Source organism: Zootoca vivipara, chromosome 16, assembly GCF_965207765.1.
Source record: "Zootoca vivipara chromosome 16, rZooViv2.hap1.1, whole genome shotgun sequence".
Classification (NCBI taxonomy): domain Eukaryota; kingdom Metazoa; phylum Chordata; class Lepidosauria; order Squamata; family Lacertidae; genus Zootoca; species Zootoca vivipara.
Genome location: NC_142599.1, coordinates 9,377,224 through 9,387,756, shown reverse-complemented (window position 1 = coordinate 9,387,756; position 10,533 = coordinate 9,377,224).

The window sequence follows — 10,533 nt, the reverse complement described above, 5'->3', positions numbered from 1 at the left end:
CTCACCTCCGCCCGCCATATTTGCAGCTCTCGGGCAGAGAGCCGCAAGAAAGAGAGCAGCGGTGGAGGGGGAGGCAGCGGCCATTAGGGCGGCCGCGGCGGTGGCTGCAGCGGGCATGCGGCCCAGAAAGAGAGCGGCGGTGGAGGGGGAGGCGGCGGCGGCCATTAGGGCGGCCGCGGCGGTGGCTGCAGCGGGCAGGCAGCCCAGAAAGAGAGTGGCGGCGGAGGAGGAGGCGGAGGCGGCCATTAGGGTGGCCGCGTCGGTGGCTGCAGCGGGCATGCGGCCCAGAAAGAGAGCGGCGGTGGAGGGGGAGGCGGCGGTGGCCATTAGGGTGGCCGCGGCGGTGGTTGCAGCGGGCAGGCAGCCCAGAAAGAGAGCGGCGGTGGAGGAGGAGGAGGCGGCGGCCATTAGGGCGGCCGCGGCGGTGGTTGCAGCGGGCAGGCAGCCCAGAAAGAGAGCGGCGGTGGAGGAGGAGGAGGAGGCGGCCATTAGGGCGGCCGCAGCAGTGGCTGCAGCGGGCAGGCGGCCCTCCTCAAGTGTTGGGTCGGGCCAGCCCGGCTCAGGCGGTGGGAGCGGCAGCGCGGCTAAGCAGCTGCGCAGAGAGTCGCAAGAGGAGCGCGGCGGCAGGCAGCCTGGCTCCACGTCCCTCAGGAAGGAATTGGCTGCAGCGATGGGGCCGGGGCTGCGGCTAACGGCAGCCCGACCGGGACTGGGGCTGGAGCCGGCCGCAGTTGGCAGCTGCCTGGGCTCATCGGACAATACAGGCAGGCAGGAGGAGGGACGCCACTGGGATGCCTGCGCCTCTGAGGCAGCGGAGGCGGAGGCGAGAGCGGCACAAGGCAAGACAACCCAAAATAAAAGTATTTAAAACACACACACACACACACGAAACACGTACCCGTGTCTTGAAGCAGGGGCTGCTTGCGGCGGAGGGTGGAGCGGCAGCAAAGAAAGGGCTGGCTCTGCTCTGGCAAGAAGCGGCTGCTGAAAATGGCGATCGGCCAGCTTTGCACAGCCCCTTTCCTCCTGTGCACGTGCAGCTGCTGCCCACCCATTGGCTGAAGCACTCCGACTTTTTGATTGGCTGCTGCTGGCCAACCACGATGAAGGAGAGGGGGGAAATGGTGACGAAGGGGGGAAATTGCTCTCAGCTTGGCTCTCGGCTTGAAAAAATTTTTTTTAAGTGCGGGATGGCCATGCTAATCCCCAGACCTTTCGCGGGCCGGATTGGAAGGCCAATTGGGCCGCATCCGGCCCGCGGGCCATAGTCTGGGGGAGCCCTGCCCTAGGCTCTGTGGTTTAACCCACAGCGCCACCTGGGTTAAATTACAGTAATCACTTCTAAATTTGCAGCCACACCTATTGATCAGTTAAACAAAACTGCAGCCTTTTCTTTTCTTGGCAACGTGTAAAAGTGAGCATCCGATGCTCTGTGTGCATGGTCACGCACCTGGGGAACCATGCGCATAAATGGCAGGGGCTGGGGAATTATGTGTACACAGAAAAACAAGGTGGTCCACTTGGGAGACAACACCCCAATCTCCGAGTGGTGAGAGACCCTGGGGGTTCCAAGCACTTATCCAGGGCTCAGTTTCCTGGGAATGTAGGTCAGTGGTGTCTTTAAGATATGTTGTTGGCATCCATCTGTCTCAAGAGGCAACGGAGTGTGCCACTGGAGGTGAAGTCAAAAAGCTGGAGAATCACAGTGCCTGCTATGGCTGCAGAGACTGGTAACTTGTACCTGCTGCCTCCTGCATTGTTTCCAGGACACAAGCCTGGGCAGTGTGTATGGAGGTTCTAGGCTGCCCAGATGACAAGACCCGCCTCTTAGGATCATCCAAAGGAAAGCAGAGCAATACGATGGGGACCAGATTGGCTACAGGAGTGAAATATACTCGGAGTCGAGAGTGAATTTCATGCTCTTTATTCAGCTCGTAGTCATCAAGGAGAAGAAGAGAAGAATGCCCTTTTCCCAAAACCATCTGCTTATATACGTTATTTACACAATGGGCTTTGCGTGATTGGCTACTTCAGGGCTACACCTGTGGGCCAATCAGTTTGTGGATTGACTTCTGCCAGCAGCCTGATTGGCTGCTCCTGCAGGCCAATCAGGTTGCGGATTGACTTCTGCCAGCCGCCTGATTGGCTGCTCCTGCAGGCCAATCAGGTTGCAGATTCACTTCCACCTGGAGTTGGATTGGGTGGCTCCTGCAGACCAATCAGACTGCTGATTCTGGATCCTATTCAGCTCAGTACATAACAAGGAGTTGCCAGAAAGAGGTGTCCAACCATCTTAGGGATTCCACTCGATTAGTGTAGTCTTTCTGCTTCCGAAGGTGTCCCGCATAGCAGTGGGTACAGATTTTTCCTTATACGTACAGTGGTACCTCTACTTACGAATTTAATGTGTTCCGAACACACATTTGTAAGTCGAAAAAAATTGTAAGTCGAATCCCATAGGAATGCATTGGGAGAAAAAATTCGTAAGTCGAAGCAACCCTATCTAAAAATTCTTATGTAGAAAAAATCCTATCTAAACCGCATCCAAGATGGCGGACGGAGCTCTATTTGTAAGTAGAAAAATGTAAGTAAAGTTATTTGTAAGTAGAGGTACCACTGTATATACAACCCAAGCATAAGATGGAGAGCCTCACTGCATTCACACCCCCAAAGGCCTTACTTCTTTATGAGTCAGTTTTAGATCCAACACACAGCAAAACATGTCTCTGGCTTCATCCAGACACCTCAAAAAAAGCGATTCAGTTAAATGTGTTGTAAATTTCATACGGGGAAATCCCGTTGGCGAAAGACGGGACTCCACAGCACCACCTGGTGTCACAATATTATAATGCATATAAAGCGCTTTATCTTTACGAATGTAGCTGAGCCCTCTGTGTCTCGCACTTCCAGCCCAGCTCTCACACACTTCCTCTGCTATTGTTTCCCTACCTAGCAACAAGTTGGGGCAGAGGGAGCCCATTCATTTTTTCCTATGGCACAGAGCAACTTTTATGCTGATCATGGTACTCAACTAGCCAGCCAAAGCCATTATCTAGACCAGTGTTTCTCAACCAGTGTGCCTCCAGATGTTTTGGGACTACAACTCCCATCATCCCTAGCTAGCAAGACCAGTGGTCAGGAATGATGGGAGTTGTAGTCCCAAAACATCTGGAGGCACACTGGTTGAGAAACACTGATCTAGACCAGGCATCCCCAAACTGCGGCCCCCCCAGATGTTTTGGCCTACAACTCCCATGATCCCTAGCTAACAGGACAGGGGCGTAGCCAGGATGAAAATTAGGAGGGGGAAAGGGCAGGGCCAAGGGGCGGGGGAGGGGCCACAGTGGGGCAAGGAAAGCTCCCTTCTCCCTTGCCAGCTTTCCCTCCACCCGCCCCGGCGATCGCGGAGGGGGAGGAGGGGATTGGAGCAGCCCAATTTCGGGCTGCTCCGACCCCCTCCTCCCCCTCCTCCAATGGCAGGGGCGAGGGGGCGCCAGGATCAGCCCGAAATCGGGCTGCTCCAACTCCCTCCTCCCCCTCTGTGATCGGCAGGGGCAAGGGGGCGCCAGGATCAGCCCGAAATCGGGCTGCTCCGATCCCCTCCTCCCCCTCTGCGATTGCCGGGGCGGGTGGAGGGAAAGCCCCAGAGCCGCGCAAAGCAGTTGCCTGGCTTTCCCTCCGCCCGCCCCACAGCCTGCCGGCTAGAAGGGACGTCTCCCTTCTCCCTTGCTGGCTGTGGGGCGGGCAGAGGGAAAGCCACCCAAACGCTTTGCGCGGCTCTGGGGCCTTCCCTCCACCCGCCCCACAGCCAGCCAGGGAGAAGGGAGACGGCACCGGGCGGGCAGCTTCTAGGGGGGGGCAACTGCCCCCTCCTGCCCCCCTGCCTACGCCCATGTAACAGGACCAGTGGTCGGGGAAGATGGGAATTGTAGTCCAAAACATTTGGAGGGCTGAAGTTTGGGGATGCCTGATCTAGACAAAGGAACTGGTTTGCTAAGCTTGCTCTTGTGCTCTGTAAGCCCCACTTGCACGCGGGATCACAGGTGTGGAAGGGGCACCAGCCAGACTCACCTGCAAACTCATAGCACTATGTATGGCATCAGCTGAGTCAGGATGTGGATATATTATTGAGAAAAACATTTTTCATTTCTTTCCTCTCTCTCTCTCTTGCCTCCTACCTGAAACAAATTGAGCTATTAAGGAGATATTTTTATGATCACGTTGATTCAAAAGAAGCTCCTGCCATCTGTTAATCCATGTCATTATAAATGCAAAAAAATATCATAATTCACATGCACATAATACTGTTTTGAAAAGAAGGAGGGAATGAGCAATTTAAATGCATGCACACCTTTGCAAATTAATCTAGATTTTTCATGTGTGTGTCTTCCATCCATCAGTTAGAGAGCAGGTAGCACCAGAAACAGAGGGGCATGATTTGTTGAGCTTTGAAGGCCACATGGGAAATATATCATGTAATGGGAAACCTTTGCTAATGCGCATATGGTGAAGGCATGCAATGAACATCATTTCATGTATTTTTACTGCATGGGCTTGGTGGTTGGTATGTTGCATTCATAACTATACCATTAAATGCTTTTTAAAAAACACACACCTGGGAATCAGTCATTAAAAAGCAACCCTTGGCATCATCTTAATGTGCTGAATTTCTAAGACTTACCTGGGGAGTAAGCATCGGAGAATCACTGTGAGATTTACTTCCAGACATATGGCTGTTGAATTTAACAACTGGAAAGTGCAATCGGCTGCCATCAAACCAATTTCAGAAGCCTGGTTTATTCTTTATTTTTGTTACAAACAAAATCACACTAAAGGCTCAAATAAAACTTACGTAACAGGTTAGAAATGATCCAAGCAGGTCCCCAAAGAGGGCTGAGCAGAGATCATAGCGCTGGTTTTTCCTATCGGGGTAGTGCTGTGTGCAGGCAGGACAGGACAGGCCCAAAGATCCTGCCCACTGCGTATGCCTGCAGGCAAACCAACTGATAGGCATAGGTGCAGATAACACATACATCAAAGGTGGGAAGCTTTAGGCCCTCCAGATGCTGTTGAACTCCCATCATTGCCAGCCAAGGATAACAGGAGGAGTGGTCTAACAATGTCTGCTCGTTCATGGCCCATTGGTCCACCAAGCCCAGTATTGTTGACATGGGCAGGCAGCTCCCCAGGGTTTTCAGGCTGTGTGTGTGTGGTTTTCCCAGCCCTACATGGCGATGTCAGGAATTGAACCTGGGGGCTTTTGCATGCTCTACCACTCAGCTATGGACCTTCTCCTTATAAAGAAGATACGGTAGCTGTTTTATAGTGAGTCAGCCCATGTAGGCCAGGCAAGGAGCAGCTCTCCAGGCTCTCCCCCATCACTAGGGTTGAGCCAATCAGGTAGTTTTGGGCTTAAGATTGGAAAAAGGAGAACTTCAGAGAGCCCAAAGCTGCCTGATTGGCTCAACCCTAGTGATGGGGGAGAGCCTGGAGAGCTGCTCCTTGCCTGGGCTACATGGGCTTTCTTTTCTTTTCTTTTCTTTTCTTTTTAAATCCTCGTGAAAATTTGCCAGCATTTTGGTGCCCTTTCCTCTAAATCTACAAAATTTAACATTCACGTTTGCCCAGAATCCACATTTCTTTTGCAAAACGATGGTGTTGATATACACATTTTATGCACCTTTTACCCAAGCAAGTGTATCTTTGTACACCATAGCTGCCAAGTTCTCCCTTTTTTTAAGGGAAATTCCTTTATGCTGAATAGGCTTCCTCGCGAGAAAAGGGAAAACTTGGCAGCTATGTTGTACACATGACTTGTCAGGAGAGCTGTACTGCAAAATCCAGGAAAGGTGCAACTTTAGAAGGGTGGGGTGGCTGCGTTTCGGGAGACATTACTGGCCTCCTTCCACACCTAGGGAGGAAATGATGAGGGCTAACCTCTGGGGTCTCCTGGGCTCTTCAGCCAACCGGCATGACTCAGACTGAGCCCATTTCCTCACTACAATGGCTATTGATTCCCATTTCAACCATTGGGTAAGGCTGGTTTGATTCCCTGCTTCCTCCCAATGTAGATCGTCACTCACCCCCTTATTGCTGATGTATGTTGTTATTTCCTCTCTCTTGTTCCTAGTGTAGGTCTTCACTCGACCCTTCCTCCCTGGCTGTGGGGTGTGTGTGCCATTTTGTGGTTTGCCTCAGGCGCCGAAACGCCTTGCCCCAACCCTGCTTCCCCCATACCTGTGGGCAGCTGGCTAGCTTAAGGGAAGCAGGGCAGGGTTGCTCAGCAGACAAAGTTCTCTTCTCCAGCACCTCCTCACTGCTCCTTGCCTCCCCAGCATCTGTCACTCTGCCTAACGCTAGGGCCGGCCCTACAGACAGACGACACACACTGCAGACAGACAGTCTTCTCTTGACCACTGCCCAACGGCTCAGTTTTGTTTTCAACCCCTTGCTCTCGAGTCTTCAGGCTCCCTCAACCGTTTATGCTTTAATCCAGTACTTCAAGATATATAATGTTTTCCTTTCCCCAAGAGGGAGTGGGAGCAATGCAATACGGAGGGCCAAACTTGCTGGTAGCTCCAACGCCGAACCCCAGCCCCTCATCCCTGTGCCATAGCACAGCATGGCCGAAAGGAGGAAGAGCAAAACTGAATGTCGATATGGCGCCATCACTCACGCAAAACAAAGCAACGCCGGCAACAGGGACAAACAGGCCTCGCTTGACTAGATCACCGGCTGGCTATGCCTCGCCAGCTCTAGAAAGTACATAGCACGGCTTAGCAAAGAGACATTCATCATGTTGCGCCAGCGACCGGCTCCCGATGCAATCTTCAAGTACATGCCAGGGAATCAGAAAATGCAGCCATCTATCATTAGTCCGACTTCATTCTCCGCTGCCTGCGGGCCTGCTGATAACGGAAGGCTGGTTGAGCTCAACCAGATTTCAGCTGTTTAATCTCTGTGAGTGGATTCTTCCCCAAAATATATCTCAGGAGCTTAGGAGATTTGGGGGGGGGGCGGGGGGGCAGCTGCTGCCTCCGACCAGGTGATGTTGTTTGCTTGGGCCAAGATTGTCTACTGAGTAGTGGCAATAATAGATCCTAGTTCAACCTGCCAGGTGCGAGAAGCCAAGTTGCAGGGAACTAGGCAGAGGGCCTTCTCGGTGGTGGCGCCTGCCCTGTGGAACGCCCTCCCAACAGATGTCAAAGAGGAAAACAACTACCAGACTTTTAGAAGACATCTGAAGGCAGCCCTGTTCAGGGAGGCTTTTAATGTTTAATAGATTACTGTGTTTTATTTTTCTGTTGGAAGCTGCCCAGAGTGGCTGGGGAAACCCAGCCAGATGGGCGGGGTATAAATAAAAAATTATTATTATTATTATTATTATTATTATTATTATTATTATTATTATTATTATTCCCTTTGCCAGCATGCTTTGATTCCAAAGCATATGAGCAAGTGAAAAGGAGCCACCTGACTTCATTGTAACATCGGACCATTCACAGATGAAAGTAGCTGTGTGTGTGTGTGTGTGTGTGTGTGTGTGTGTGTGTGTGTGTGTAGGTGGTAAATATTTGGCCCTCCCAGGTCTGCTCTGAATGGCAGTCTATAAATAGTCAAACCAGTGGTTGCCAAAGTGGGTAGCACTGCACCCCCCCCCAATGCACCCTTTACCCAAGCAAGTGTATTTTTAAAGTGTATTAAGTGTGAGATTCCTTAGGGGGCTCTAAGAGGCAAGGGGCAGCTGGGGGTGTAAGTGACTAAGCTGGTCTCACTGTATCAAAGTTATCATTTCTGTTGGATTAATTGAATAAAATAGTTCTAAGTGAATTTTGAACAAATGCACTATTGTTATACTATTCGGAGTTTTATTGCGTTGTTATGTTCCTTAGTGGGTCATGCAAACCGCTATTCCAAATACAGTAGTGATTCTTATAGGTTACGGGGCACTGGGGGTGAGTTTATGAGAACTATAAGGTTTGGGAAGGCATAAACAAAGAAAAAACTTTGCCCAACCCGGCCTTGCATCTATATCCCCCAAGAAAGAACTTTCCAAAACTCATTGGGTCAAAGAGCATATTTCCTGCACATCTTTGAGAATTCATTTCCCCTGCCCACAAATCCTCCAGCCCTGTTGGCACTTCCTGTTCTTACTGGGAAGCTACCAACATCACTAACTTGCAACATCCAAATACCCACCCCTAAACTTGTTTTTGCACAACAATGACAAACATACAAAAAAGGGGGGCAAGTTGAAGCCCTTTTGGGCAAACGAGTTCCACAACCTCGGGGCCACCACGGAAAAGACTCTGTTTTCACATAGCCACTTCCAGCACTTCCATCTGATGCGGAAGGACAGAACAAGGCAGCCACGGTTCAAGTGTATGGGAGGTTTCACAGGAGAGGTGACAGCCATGTGGCACTCATTGAGATAAAACCTCTTCCCCCAGAATCTTCAACAAATCTCCGGGACTCTGCCCCAGGAACTTGGGGTTCCACTGCAGTCAAGTCCATAAGATAAACTTGGAAAATGCCGTGGTGCGGGGAAAAGCGAGATATTGTAACGCAGAGGGCTCAGAGCACTGGAGGGGAAAATGCTATATAAATTAGTATTTTTAAGTCGTCAGGGTCTTTGGCTCAGCCCTGGATCAAATTAAAGCCTCGTTTCCTTGCCTCAATACACCTCCCTCCCATTTGGTGCTTTTTCATTCATTTGTAAAATTTATCACGTTAAGAACGAACTCCCTTCCGCTTTCCGCAATGCACACACCATTGAGAACACTTGGGTCAAAATAGATAACTTTAATTACTTAACAAATGAGATTCTTACTCACGTGTGTGCACACATATACACATATATCCAATGCCATTACACGGGGGGGGGGGGCAGGAGAATATTTATTAGCATTTATTTATCTATTTAACCTGGAGAAGTTGAAAGGGAGATATGAGAGAGCCACCTTCAAATTTCGAATGGCCTGTTGCATAGAAAGTGGCGATCTGTTCTCTGTGGCTCCAGAGGGCAAACTGGGACCACTTGGTGGAAATGGCACGGAAGGAGATTTTGGCTAAACATTACAGAGAAGCTTCCTAATGGCAGGAAGAGGCAGTCTTTCTCCAAAGAAGCCCTATCGATTTCACCTGACACAGCTTGATCCCTTTGCCGTGCTCTGTCCCACTATTTTAGGTTGGCAGATGGAAACTAAGCCACCTCCAAAAACAAATATACCTGGGAATATACCATTTGCTCTTCCCAAAATGAAGGCTCTTGTGAGCAACAGCTTGCCAATACTTTGGGCTGCATGCAACATTCTCTGTCCACTAAGGAAAGGGCTCTGGTGAGTTTTAATGTTGTGCAACAGAAGAATTCAATGCAATGGCTTGCAGGATCATAGAGCAGTAGACTTGGAAGGTACACCAAGGGCCATCCAGCCCAGGCATCCCCAAACTGCGGCCCTCCAGATGTATTGGCCTACAACTCCCATGATCCCTAGCTAACAGGACCAGTGGTTGGGGAAGATGGGAATTGTAGTCCAAAACATCTGGAGGGCCGAAGTTTGGGGATGCTTGATCTAGCCCACGGGTGTCAAACACAAGGCCCGGGGGCCAAATCCGGCCCGCCAGACCTCGTCATGTGGCCCGCCGAGCGCCCCAGCCAGCGGGACCCAGCAGTGGGACCTTGCTGCTGAAGCGCCGCGCCAACAAAGCACTGACAAACAGCTGGGGCCGGGGAAATGCTTTTTGCCCCTGGGTCCCTTCGCGCTCTTTTCGGGTGCTGAATCAAGGCGACGACCCCCCCTTCCCTTTCTTTCTTCCTCTCTCTCGTTCTTATTCTTTCTTTCCCTCTCCTTCCTTCCTTCCTTCTTTATCTGTCTTCTCTCCCTCTTTCTTTTTCTTTCCTTCTTTATTCCTTCTTTCCTACTCTTCTTTCTCTCACCTCTTTCCTTCCTCTCTCCCTCCTGCTCCCTCCTTCCTTCCTTTCCTTCCTTCCTTCCTTCCTTCCTTCCTTCCTTCCTTCCTTCCTTCCTTCCTTCCTTCCTTCCTTCCTTCCTTCCTTCCTTCCTTCCTCCCCTCCCCCTCCCTCTCCCTCTCCCTCTCCCTCTCCCTCTCCCACTCCTCAGAAACATAGGATGCTGCTTTATACTTCTGGCCCTAAACCCTGGAACCAGGAGAGCAGCTCCAATGAGTCAACCTCAGCCAGTCCCTTTGGTGAAGGGTGGTGGCTCACTGGCAGAACATCTGTCCTGCATGCAGAAGGACCCCAGCACCTCCAGGTACTAGTAGCTCTGCAAAGGTCCTGCATGAAACCCTAGCGAGCCTCCACCACGCAGTGCAGTTACCAAAAATCATTTTTCAATAAATTGTACAATAATTGTACATTTGAATATCTACTTGCCATTATTCTGACTATGTTTCTGCTTTCAGAGCTAGTTATTACTTACATTATTACAAAAAACAGTAATAATTGAATGCAGTGACAATAATTTATGATAATAAAGAGTGGACACATTGTCCTACAGATACAACCGGCCC